This window comes from Galeopterus variegatus, unplaced genomic scaffold (genome assembly GCF_000696425.1).
Source record: "Galeopterus variegatus unplaced genomic scaffold, G_variegatus-3.0.2 Scaffold541, whole genome shotgun sequence".
In the NCBI taxonomy this organism is placed as follows: domain Eukaryota; kingdom Metazoa; phylum Chordata; class Mammalia; order Dermoptera; family Cynocephalidae; genus Galeopterus; species Galeopterus variegatus.
The window spans coordinates 245,673-258,161 of NW_007726652.1; the positions used below are offsets into that span (position 1 = coordinate 245,673).

At 38.9% G+C, this 12,489-nt stretch overlaps 1 protein-coding gene across 1 annotated transcript in view; it reads left to right on the top strand.

Moving 5' to 3' along the window:
• Positions 1-12,489, top strand: part of ARID1B (AT rich interactive domain 1B (SWI1-like)) — a 276,990-nt gene that overhangs the window by 185,822 nt on the left and 78,679 nt on the right. The window lies entirely within an intron of this gene.

The window sequence follows — 12,489 nt, forward strand, 5'->3', positions numbered from 1 at the left end:
AACACTGAGGGTTGCAATCCCGTTGCCAGTCCCAGTCTGGTACGGGAGCAACACCGAGGGTTGCAATCCCGTTGCCAGTCCCAGTCCGGTACGGGCGCGACACTGAGGGTTGCGATCCGTTGCCGGTCACGAAAAAAGACAAAAAGGAAAAAAAACAAAAACAAAAAAACTAGTATTATACAGTTGTAAGATCTTGGAACTGGAGCATACCTAAAAGATCATGTAGTCCAGTCACCTCAATTTACCAATAAAGAAACTAAGGACCATAGAGGTTATATGTGATTTCCTCATTCTCAGAAGCTAGTTAGTGCCAGAGCCAGAAAGTAGAACTTGGGCTTTTCCTGAAACCTTTGAACAGATGCTGTCCCACATTTGCATACTCGTGTCATCCCCATAATGCATTTGATATTGCCTTGGTAGAGACCTTAGCCCTTCACTGGATTATCTTTCTACCCTTTCTTCACTTCATTAGTAAAGCTACTGTTGCTGGTTGTGGTGGTGGGGGCTTGAATTCAGATTGGTGTAAACTGGGGATTGTAAGTCTACTGCACCATCTCATGCTGTGGCAGGTCACTTCCCACTGCTCTGGGTCAAGGCTTGCCACCCCTACCCTGTGCCACAGGAGATGTCACTGTCCTTCATCCCCTTCCTCTCTCACAAGGGACCCAGAGACCAGCTTGGTAGCTGATATTTAAAGGGTTCCTGACCCCTAATGTTTATAATTATTTCCACATGAGTTGTGGAGATGATTTGCTTCTAATTAGAATTAGGAGGTTCAAGTTATTTTACATGTTAAAAAACTCAGCAGCACGTTATTTAGAAAGTAATGCCAATGAAAAGATGGATTAGTCTTATCTACATATCATTTTTGTTGAAATTAATGGTTAGCAGGGATAAAATGAGTTTTTCATTTTCTAATACCTGCACATTATTTAACTTCTTTATTGTAATTTAAGGTATAGTTAGTATTTTAATTCTCTTATGAAGATAATACCATATGTTTTAATAATGGAATAGTTAATGGCTTTCAAACTTCAGAATGCATGAGATTCACCTGGAGGACTTGTTAAAACAAATCGCTGCTGGGCCCCACCCCCAGATTTCTGATGGAGAAGGTCTGGGAGTAGGACACTTAAAATCTGTGTTTTTTGACAGTTCTCAGCTCTTGCTGATGCTAATGGGCTAGGGATCACACTTGGAGACCCACTGCCTTGTAACGATAAAGTAATAGGTTTTAATAATTGTGAGAATGTGTGTATTGTCTCTTAAACTCTTCACTGTGACCCACTATAAATCTCTCTTTCATCTCATATCCTCTCTGTAAATTGCTTGTTCTGTGTTCACTCCTCATATGGCCTTGGTCATCTTGAAGACATCACAGAAGCTCACCAGTGCCAAGTGAGTGGTAGTTCTCACTAGAGTCCTTTTCTTTGGCTGTGGGTTGCACCTACTTTGTGTTGCTGGGTCAGGGAAGTGGAGAAAATAGGAAAAAGGACATTGTCTTACACTGAGTGTCTACTCAGGCGAGGCCCAGAACCAGGATAAAGATATTTGTTATTTCATTTAGTCCTCATCATAACCCTGTAACATCACTCCCACAGGTACAATTCTGCTTATTTTACAAGAGTTAAAGGGTAAGAGTCCCTTATTTGGAAGTTCTACAATTCTAGCATTTATTACGAAGAAGAAAAAAAGAGAAAACCCTCTCAGATACTTGAATAATGTCTCCCCTGACCTCTTCCCACTGATGTGTGTTTAAGAAATTTGAAAATGTGGAATACCAAATGTGAAGGGCAGGAGGACAACTTAGTTAAACTTTTCACTTAAACTAATGCACTTTCAAGACAAAATCTAGGCTTTTCCACTGGTGTCACTGGAAACTACCAAGTCAGTATATTTGTTGTTTTTTCCCCTCTGATTGCCTTTATTATATGTAGTGTGGTTTTAGCAACTGACAATGGGTACATAACAATCCAGGTGGTTATAATGATCATTTCCTTCAAATAACAAATATAAATTTTACAAGTTTCTAAGTCTGGATTGATTTTCATAAACATGTTCTTTAAACCTCCTCTGAAAGACTATGCTAGAGACATTATGTGCATTCCTTTTTGTGCTTTTTGTTGGTTAGACAACCCCCTGAAAAGGAAAACATTATATTTTAAAATGACCGTTAGATGACACTTTACCACGCATGAGTTAAATTTCCTCTAAAACTGAGTAGCATGGATTAAAAGAAAATGGCTTTATTATTTGTTAACATTTAGGAAGAAATGTTACCTCTAAATAACATTTGATCAGGTGTTTAAATGGCAAATGACAGTCATTTTAATGCCTTGATACAAAATGGCTTTATTATTTGTTAACATTTAGGAAGAAATGTTACCTCTAAATAACATTTGATCGGTGTTTAAATGGCAAATGACAGTCATTTTAATGCCTTGATAAAATATTAAAAATGTTTGACCTCATTTGGTGTGTGCCATTAGCATACACAGTGTAAAGTAGACCTAAGAAAATTCCCCAAAGTTGATTCTCACGAATTAAAAAGTAATTCAACTTTATTTATACCTTTATAATTGATATATGTCCCCCTTACTTAGGGAAGTGATGAAAGAAATCGGAAAAAAAATACATTGATGAGTTAACAGCTTTTTAAAAAAGTGTATTTCTCAGAAGCCATGGACCTTGATGAACATATCTTCTCTACTGCTGAGTGCTCAATTAACCAAGTTGAATAGTTCTTTTTATACTTACTTTGTTTTAGTAGATGAGATTAAGATAAGGTAGTAACATTCCACCATATACACATTTTCTTAAATGTATTCACAGGAGATACTTTTTTTTTTTTTTTACAGCAAAGGATCTAGAAACATGCTTGCACAGAGACAAATATGCAAAGGGAGAGATGATGCTGCCTACTTTTCTTTAGAGGTTCAGTGCTTGTGGGGCACAGTGGTGCTGACACTACCACCCTAACTTCGGTCCCTGCAGGCTCAGGAAGCTGAACTCTTGCTCTGCCATCACTCTTTCCTGTGGGACCTTTTATCCTCATTGAGGAAGAAGATATATTTAAAAATTTTATACTCTGTTTAACAGAATTTTGCAAACCTCAGGCTGTCCTGGGATCTGAACCACCCTGGCCACTGCAAGGTCAGTGTAGTGCCCAGATAGCCTGAGCAGGAGCTCTCTGTGACCCTGCTGTCCCCACCCCATCTCTGGTCCATACTCTTTTTATCTGCTGGTTCTGGTATTGAGTTTTGTTGAGCACATCAGTCAAAATCCATTTCTCTATATTGTACATAGATGAAAATAACTGAGTTTCTACAGTTTTATATTTTCCATCTATAAAAGGTATTTGTGCAAGTAAATATGGATATGGCATCATAGGTTACAAAAAGGAGAGAAACAGTCCCCACCCCATCTCTGGTCCATACTCTTTTTATCTGCTGGTTCTGGTATTGAGTTTTGTCGAGCACATCAGTCAAAATCCATTTCTCTATATTGTACATAGATGAAAATAACTGAGTTTCTACAGTTTTATATTTTCCATCTCTAAAAGGTATTTGTGCAAGTAAATATGGATATGGCATCATAGGTTACAAAAAGGAGAGAAACACTTTAGATATTCATGGGCCTCTTTATTCTCTTACGTAGTATTTATTGTCTTCTCTACACTTTCATCTATTTTCTATTACCAAACGTAATTTAGTATTGTGTTGCTGCAACTTCTTACTGAGTTAAGAAAATTAGCTCAAATTCTTTGGTCTTCTTCATTACTGATATAAACTTAAAAGAAAAAAGATCAAAACTTCAGTTTAGTATTCTGCAGTAACACATTTGTCTTTGGTTTTTATTTTAAGCCAAATCTTTTCTCTATAAACCTCATATGACAACATACAGAATTGCTATTAAATCACCTCACCAAAAAAATCAAGTAGTATAAATTAGGCTACATAAGGCCTTGAGGAAGACTTGAGATAACCCCAAAATACTGAATTTTACAAGAAAATTGTAGCTGACAAGTTTAGATTAATCACTATTTCTTAATCTTTAACATATATGTCATATTTCAAACAGAGCAATAGGAAGTGCTTATTAACGTGTTGCTGTCTTTTTCAAGAGGGCTTGGAGAGAATACGGAATAGTCTTCTGAGTAGATAAATAAATATAATAATGATTAACATTAAAGTGATTGCATTTTTAACCCTTCTAACATGTTAAGCTTAATGAAATTGGCAAATGCCCTTCTAGTTTATTGGATTAGCAATTAGGTGAAAATGCTTGAAAGAAGGCTTATTTATTTGGACAGATGTAGAGAGGTCAGAATTAATTTTTCGAAAACCTTTTAATTGAATTTTCTTTTAATTTTCACAGTGGTGTCTAGTTAAATATTCATGTTAATGCTGGTGGTTTTTTGAAGGTTTGAACCAGATCTGGACTCTCAAAATCAACATAGGTTATTTAACCCTTTTCATCTAGAGCGCCAGCAGGGACTTCCTCAGTGTAATCCCATAGCATTTGAATAATTAGAAGGTAGTAATGAGGATTTAATTAGTCCTTGAGATATGCTGAAACGGAACCCCTAAGAACTTTCCCTTTCGGACATGGATTGCGAGCAGAGTTGATGCTGCTGCGGGGCTGTGATATGCTGGAAAATGTATTCTGTCGCTGGAGGCAGTTCTCCGGCACCATTCTGTGACCCTCAGATCTGTACAGAGGCATTCTGGGTGAAATCCTCCAGAATTATTGAATAGCAGCCCCCAACCTTCATTTTTATCCACCTTGATGACCTACACATGGACCAGTTTTTCCTCTCCACTTTTTAAAAAAAGGAGTTGTAGTCAGAGCTCGCAGTTTACTGTGCCTGATTGAGACTTGGCTTCTGCCATATCAGTGGCACCAAAATCACACAAGCTAGACCAGCCGTGTATCTCCTCTATAGTTTCAGGACAAGAAGAAAATAGGTAAAAAGTCTGCATTTTTATAAGTCTTGGGTATTTAGTCCAGCCAGACATAGGGTTCTTAACAGCTGTTTGTCAACAGAATCACAGAAATTTCATCTTTGGAAATATCTTCACAGAGTGATATCTATCAGTAGCTGCATATTTATAAATATAAATAGTGCTGTTATCCAGCAAAAGTATGTAGCAGATGGAGTGTGATCAGGCATTTAGATGTTCTTTTTGTGTGCTGCCACAAAAAGGTGAATCAATTTCTATACTTCAAAAATCTGAAGTTTTTAAAACCTAAATTTTATTTAGATTGGATAAAATGTGTCTTCATTATTCTTATATTTTTCTTGTTACTAACCCCAAATGTTAACTGCATTGGTATAATTTTATTCCCACTAATTAATGGTATATGTTAGCTTCTTTTCCAAGTCTGAATAGAATTCCTCATCAAATTTCTACTCACATTCTATTTGCTTAGGGCAAATTTTTCTCTTACTTTTTAATGCCATGGGGGGAAAAAGAGATCTCTTAGAATTAATTCAGTATCTTGCTATGAATTAGACTGAGCTCCTTGAGGGCTGTCACTGCATCCTGTTTACACTTTGCATTGCATCCCTGTGTCTTCAACAGAGCCTGGCTTGTGATAGACATTCAGCAAAGATTGAGCTGGACAACTGAAAATCATTGTGCTTTCACACCCATCCAGGGATTTCAAGTCTTTTCAAAGCACAGAACAAGCAAAGAATAAAACATTTACTGTTCTTAAATAGAGCAAATTCCTGTAGTGTAGAGTTTCTCTCTCTTGCGTCACTGTAAGCATTGTGATCTTGGACCAGATTAAAGATCCTACTTCTGTGCCCCATTCTTCTCAGACATGTTTCTACCATGTCATTCTGAGCTGGTGTCTTCACACCTGGAGCCTGGCACTAATGAATTATCCGGAGTCCACCTCCTCCCACCCCAGCTATGCTTTTTATAATCCAGAGGTAGTTAGGTGGAAATAAGTAAAAATTTTGAAAAGTTTTTAATGCTACTGGCTGGTTTCATAGTGATATTTATACCAAAAGTTAGTTTTGAAATTTAATTTTTTTTTCTACAAATTATTTTATTTTTGGTTACACATATTTATGGGGTACAGAGTTGACTGTCACTATTTGTGTACAGTATGTGATGATCAAATCAATATTATTAACATGTTCATCATTACAAATTGTAATTACTCTTTGTGTCCCTTACTCAATTACTCCCTAGCTCTCCTCTCTCTGCCCCTTTCCACCTCTAGTAACTATAGATCTTTTCTCTCCTTCTGAAAGATCAATGTTTTATTATGGCTGGCCTTCCTTCTTTCCTCAGTTTTGAAATTTTCAAAATTACTTTGAATACCTTAGTTGACCTAACTCCTTAATTATTAAGAACAGATTAACAAGTTGGTACTGAAATGAAGGAGACCACCAAGATAATTGTTAAGGAGTTGGAAGTAGGATTTAATATCTTTTTGTTTTTGCAAACTATAAAAACTATTTTGTTTCTCTTTCTGTTAGCTTCTCAGTTTTAAGGATGACAGTGAATCTGCAGATGCTGAGATGTTTCATAGGATATACTCGTCAGAAAATGTTCTCTTAATCTACTTTTCTAGTCCTAAAAAGAAAATATATCACATTCCTAATTTATGCTGTGTAAGTATAGCAGATCAATTGTGTTAAGCCATTAATTATAGTCTGTCCCCCACCCCCAGACGCAATTAATTTAGCCTCTTTTCTTAATTGAGGATCCCTTTTTTTATGATCTGTGGAAGATGAAAATAAACTCAAATGGGAGGTTTTATACAAGAGAGAATATCTAGACTTCACTCTAGAAAGCTGTTTCTAATTTCTTCAGCCTTAGAACTCTGCCTCTGGGTTAGACGTTAACCAAGCCAAAACTAGTCAGTAATGAAGTAAATAATAGTATAGGGCTTGTGTTAGGTTTATCCTTAAGTTCCTTTTGAGCTTGCTACCCAGAAGTATGTTCAGTCAGCAAAAAAGCTGGGAAAACAAATATCACATACAATAAAAGTCAATTTATATTCATTGAGTAATCATCCATCTAAATTTTAGATTATTTTAAAAGAAGCATAGTTTTGTTATTTTTGTTAAATACAGTTTTTTTTTTTTTGAGTTGCCAATTAATGTATGCTTTTAATAGTTAACATTCATTTGTAATTGGCTCATTATCCTTCAGTAGAAGTATTTGGGAACATCTAGATCTTAGGTAAATTGAACATTGGGTATTGCATGTACTCATTTATGTGTTTTTCTCCCGTGCTTTCGTGTTCCTTACCTTAGTGAAAGACCATTGTCTGCCTTTTTTCCCAAGCAAAGACTTTTTCTCTCCTATCTATCTGAAACTAGTACCAGTTCAGACCATCTAGGTAATTTCAGCAGCCTCCCAACTATTCTTGCTGTCCCCAGCCTTGTGCCCTTTCAGTCCATTGCCATGCTACATCCAGAGTAGTCTTTGCAGAAGGCAGGTTAGATCATGTCGTTCACCTGGTGAGTGCCCACAGTGCCTGGCCTTGGCCTGTAGATAGAGACTGTGCTCACTGGCTTGGTTGTAGGCCTATCCGCACTGGTCCCACCTCCCAGTCTGGTCTCCCACTCATCACATCACTCTCTCACTCTCCTGCCACTCTGAACTGAACCTTTTTGGGGGTCTTTATATAAACTCTTCTCTCCAACACCACTTTTGCCAACACCACTATCTCCACCGCACCCCCACCTGGCAACTTCTTGCCTGACTCTCTCTTGGCTAGTCCTTCAGGTCCTCAATAGCCTGGCACAAGGTGGGAACTTTAGTCAGTGTTTGTTGGGTGAGCACTGAATGACATTTCACCTGTCATAGTGCTGTCCCCTGTAGGCCAGGTGCCCTCTGCACGTAGCCCAGTAGTGTCCCCACCGCCCATTAACAGCAGGATTCACAAGTGGACCCTCTCCCAACTCGAGCCCTTAGTGCAAGGACCATGTGCCTCAGAGTTTACGCACTTTTTTTGGGTTTTGATCTGCAGGGACTTTGGAATCAGAACATCTGGGTTTAGGTGCAAGCTTTACCACTTGAGCCCTTAGTGCAAGGACCATGTGCCTCAGAGTTTACGCACTTTTTTTTGGTTTTGATCTGCAGGGACTTTGGAATCAGAACATCTGGGTTTAGGTGCAAGCTTTACCACTAATTAGTTTTGTGACCTTGGACAATTAATTAAATCTCTGCTTCCACATATGTAAAATGAGGATCAGAGTGTTCTGTGGATTTATTTCACAGATCAGATGAGATCTTGTATCTGAAGTTAAAACTTCAAAGCACTATGAAAATATTAAGAATAAATATTACCAATAACTCAGGTGAGACCTGGGTTGAAAGCCTTAAAAAGTAGTTTCTTTGCTCCTTCCACTCACAGTGACATACATGCATTGTCTTTGCCCTCAGCACTGAGGCTGACTTTTGCAGCTAAAACTTAAAAGATTGGTATTAGGAAAGACTGGATATTTTGTCCACATCTACTATCTGGGTAATAGTCTGATTCCTCCCCTGATTGTAATTTACCCAATGATAGATGATGTATGTTTCATGACTAGTCAGTAGCTGAGAGGGTTTTGTGGGGGTGGATGGAAACAGTTTAGATGTTATTGTATGTGCTGCAATGATAGGGCATGGTGGTAGCAGGGACAGAGAGGGAGCAATTCTGCCAGTTAACCTAATAGCACAGCTGGTAGAACACAGGGGGCCTGGGTTAAAGCCTTGAATGGGTCATTAATTTCTGTCTTTCTTGAAGCAATTCATGTTGTGAAGAGAAGCAGGCAGGCAAATAAACATTGAGTATATTAAAATGTAACAAGAATATTTTCTAAATTCTATTTTTCTCTCCAAATGGGTCTCTGACACCTATTTGTGAAGAGAAATGGCCCTGTCTTTCTACTCTGAGACACTCTGCGAAGGTGATGCAGCCTGTGACCATTATTTCACACGTGTGGGGAACATCTTTTATTGAACTGGCTTAAAGAAACAAGGCATTTATTCTGTGACTTTTTAACAGATGCCAACATGAAATAAATTGTCCATGTGCCAAAGGAAAAGCGTGCTTTGCTTTTGGTGGCTTGTAGAACCTTTCGCATCTCATTGGTATCCTGACAGTGCTATATCTCTCTGCTAGCCGAAGAGGCACCTTTGATGAAGGGATTAAATGTTTATGTAATTGGTTCTGTATTAGGCTGGGCAGTCTCTCTTTCTTTGCTGTTTTCTCTTTCATGGGTGGGATGAACCATGATTTGGGCTTTGTGCCTCACTGTATTTTTCCAAGAGGATTGAGAGTCTCTAGTACTTAATTGCAGAATTTGTTGTGTCGCATAAAGAGGAAAAGAATACACTGCTGGAGGCTAAGATCCAAGCTAAAATTGCTTTCAGTTTACTTTTCTGAGATTTCCTGGTTTTACCTTTATTATTTATTTGACTTGGTTTCTTTCTTTTTTTGTTGGTTCGTTTGTTTTTGTTTTTCTGACCAGTAAGGGGATCGCAACCCTTGGCACGGTGTGGTCTGCACCACGCTCAGCCAGTGAGCGCACCGGCCATCCCTACACTGGATCTGAACCCGCGGCCTCGGCGCTACGAGTTAGCCACGGGGCTGGCCCCTTGAATTGGTTTCTAAATCAGTTTTGTAACATTCTTCAACTTGGAAGTGCATTTTCATCGGGTGCTACTGTAACCTGTCACTGATGATTCTGGAGTTTTGACAGCCTGTCATTGTCTATTTGGGGTCTTGGAGCTTCCTCTCCATATCTGTTAGCATCTCCCCCCAAATACACTGTAAGGCCTAAGTTTAATTTTTAAATTAAATACAATTTCATTCTATTTTTGAGAATTTGTGTAGTGCCTCTAAAGATAAGTTGTGTCTATCTTGTCCAGAGAAGAATTTTTTCTTATTTCTACTGCATAAAAATATTGTGTATTCAGTTTCATCTCTCATATGGAAAGTGCAGTTTGTTTATAGTGACTTCATAAATCAGTTGCTTTAATTTTTTTTTTTTTTTTTTGTCTGCTTAGGCTTAGACAGTATCACTGGATCTTTTCTACAAAGATTTTTTTTTTTATTAAACAAGAGAATAATATATAGCATTTTTTTCAAGTAGGAAAAATATGCAGTAAACAAATTACAAATAAGACAGTGCTGAAGAAAACATTGAAAAGGTCTTAAAAACTTATCTAATAATAATATAGATAAACGTTTTAGAAATGCTAATTCTAAGTCAGTTTTCCAAGATCATAAGTGAGGGATTTTTTCTTTTTTAGTAGTAAAAGAAAAATGACTCTTGGCTTAGTCTTTAATATTGTCTCTATAATAGAGATAGAAGTAGCATTTTTCCTAGACTTACACTTAACATTACTTACACTGTCATGTAACAAGAATGGATTATTTGTATAAGAATTTCCTATTGATACGGATAACTATTATACATAGGAGAATGACCCTAAATAAAGTTCTTAAAAAGTGCAGGCTGAATATCCAGATAAGGTCCAGGCAACCCACCACTAATCCTGTCTTTAGCTACTGGATATATAGAATATGAAATTCAAAAAAGTTATCGAGTTGTATTCAAATATCTAAATGAACACTGTTATGCCTTTGGAATAAACTTTAGGACAAGTTGTTAGCCTCTAACCAGGCGGTGGAAACAAGCCTGCCTAAGGTCAGGCATTTATCACTTGAGCTCCGAGCTCAGTGAGAAGCCCCAGCAGAACACCCCACACACCCCACACACCACACACACACACACACACACACACCACACACACCACACCACACCACACACACGCGCGCACACACACACACCCCAGGAAGGATGTACACTGAGTATGCTGCTCATAGCTAATCGGTACTGTGGCTGTTGGTTGAGGGGCCTGAAACTGACAAGCTTAGCTTTTCTGAGCTAGATAACATGGCCCACCAATTATTTCTGGAACCAGCTATCTGGAAAGAGGCACTTCTGGATAGTGAACTAAGTGAGGCAAGATACCCTCAACCCTGGCTGGCTCTAGTGGAGGAGGCATGGAACAGGCAGGCACTGCCCAGAGCCACATGCTGCCTAGGGCAAGCCCTCCTTTCCCAGGTGTGGCACTGCACTTGGAAGAATTAACCACCATCCAGGGACTTGCAGCACTTTTTGTCTTCCCTGATGGAGGGTTTATAGGGGAACCTGGGCAAGGGAGTTTAGAAACTTGGAATCATTCGACAGGAAATAAATGGTGGTTATATTAAAAATAATGCGAGTCTAGCTATTGAGCCTCTAGTATGTGTGCAGACACTGAGCTGCTTTACACTTTTTCTCATTTAATCACGAGGTAGGCTCAGTTGTCATCCACATTTTTCAGAAAAGAAAATTGAGGCTTGACTATTAACTTGGCCAGAGTTACAGAACTGCGGAGTGGTGAAGCCAGAATGTGGCCTGGGTGGCTTGACTGCTAGCCCACGCTCTCCACGACCCTGTTGCTGCTGTGGAAATGGACACAGTGGGGTGCTTGGCAGAGGTTTAGGTGATGGGAGAACAGTGCTTTCTGGCCTGGTGGGCCATCTTACCCCTTCCTTGCCATCAGCCACCAATTGTCATTGCTCCTACCAGTCCTTGAATAGGAGTCTTCTTTCCTCCAAAGTGATCTTTGGATGCACTACAAAATGAGGCAGATTTATAAAGCTGCTTTTGCAAAGTAAAAGTAAATGGGTTCTGAATGAAGATGTTTTATTTTTCCCTAAAAACATATGTGTATGGTTCCACCTCTGTGCCAGACCCCTTGTTTGGGCAGATGAGAAGTGTTTGAAAGCCTCCGGCTCTCACAGCTGGGGGAAGAGGGACTCATGCCAACAAGTAATGGTAGCAGTGTGATAACCACTGTGCCACAGTTAACATGCGTGGTGCTCTTCAGGCGTATGAAAGTGTCCACTTTCCTGGAGGCCAAGGAATGTCACGGAAGGTAGCATGAGGCAGAGCCATGAAGGATAGGAGTACGTTAGTTATGTCGTGGTGAGTGGCCTTCTGTGCACACCCAAAACAGCATGTTCAATAAGAGGACACAACGTAGCATTTTGTTTTTCAAGCTATGCCTTCATTAGTGGACTTTTTTTCATTGATATGTAAAATATAGTGCATTGCATACACTAAGGGTAAAAATTGGTTTCTGAACTAGAGAGTGTATGCAAATATAGAAATGTATACATATACTCACATCCGCACACTGGATCATGATATAAGTATGTTTCTTAACTGTAGATTGTGGTTAAAAAAAGAATGTTTGCCTGGAGCGTGAGTAGTCAGTAAACATTTCCTAAGTGACTAAATGTGCAGAGACTTGCATGGCTGTGCAACCTGGTGCCTGTTGGGAGCTCAGAAGCCTGAGGAATGGGAACAGTGGAAATGCCCCGACAGCCATGCATCCAGGATGGGCAGGGTGGGGGCGATCAGATGCTGGAAAGACTCATGGGCCAGGCCAAGAAGTTTGGCCTTCATTCTGTTAA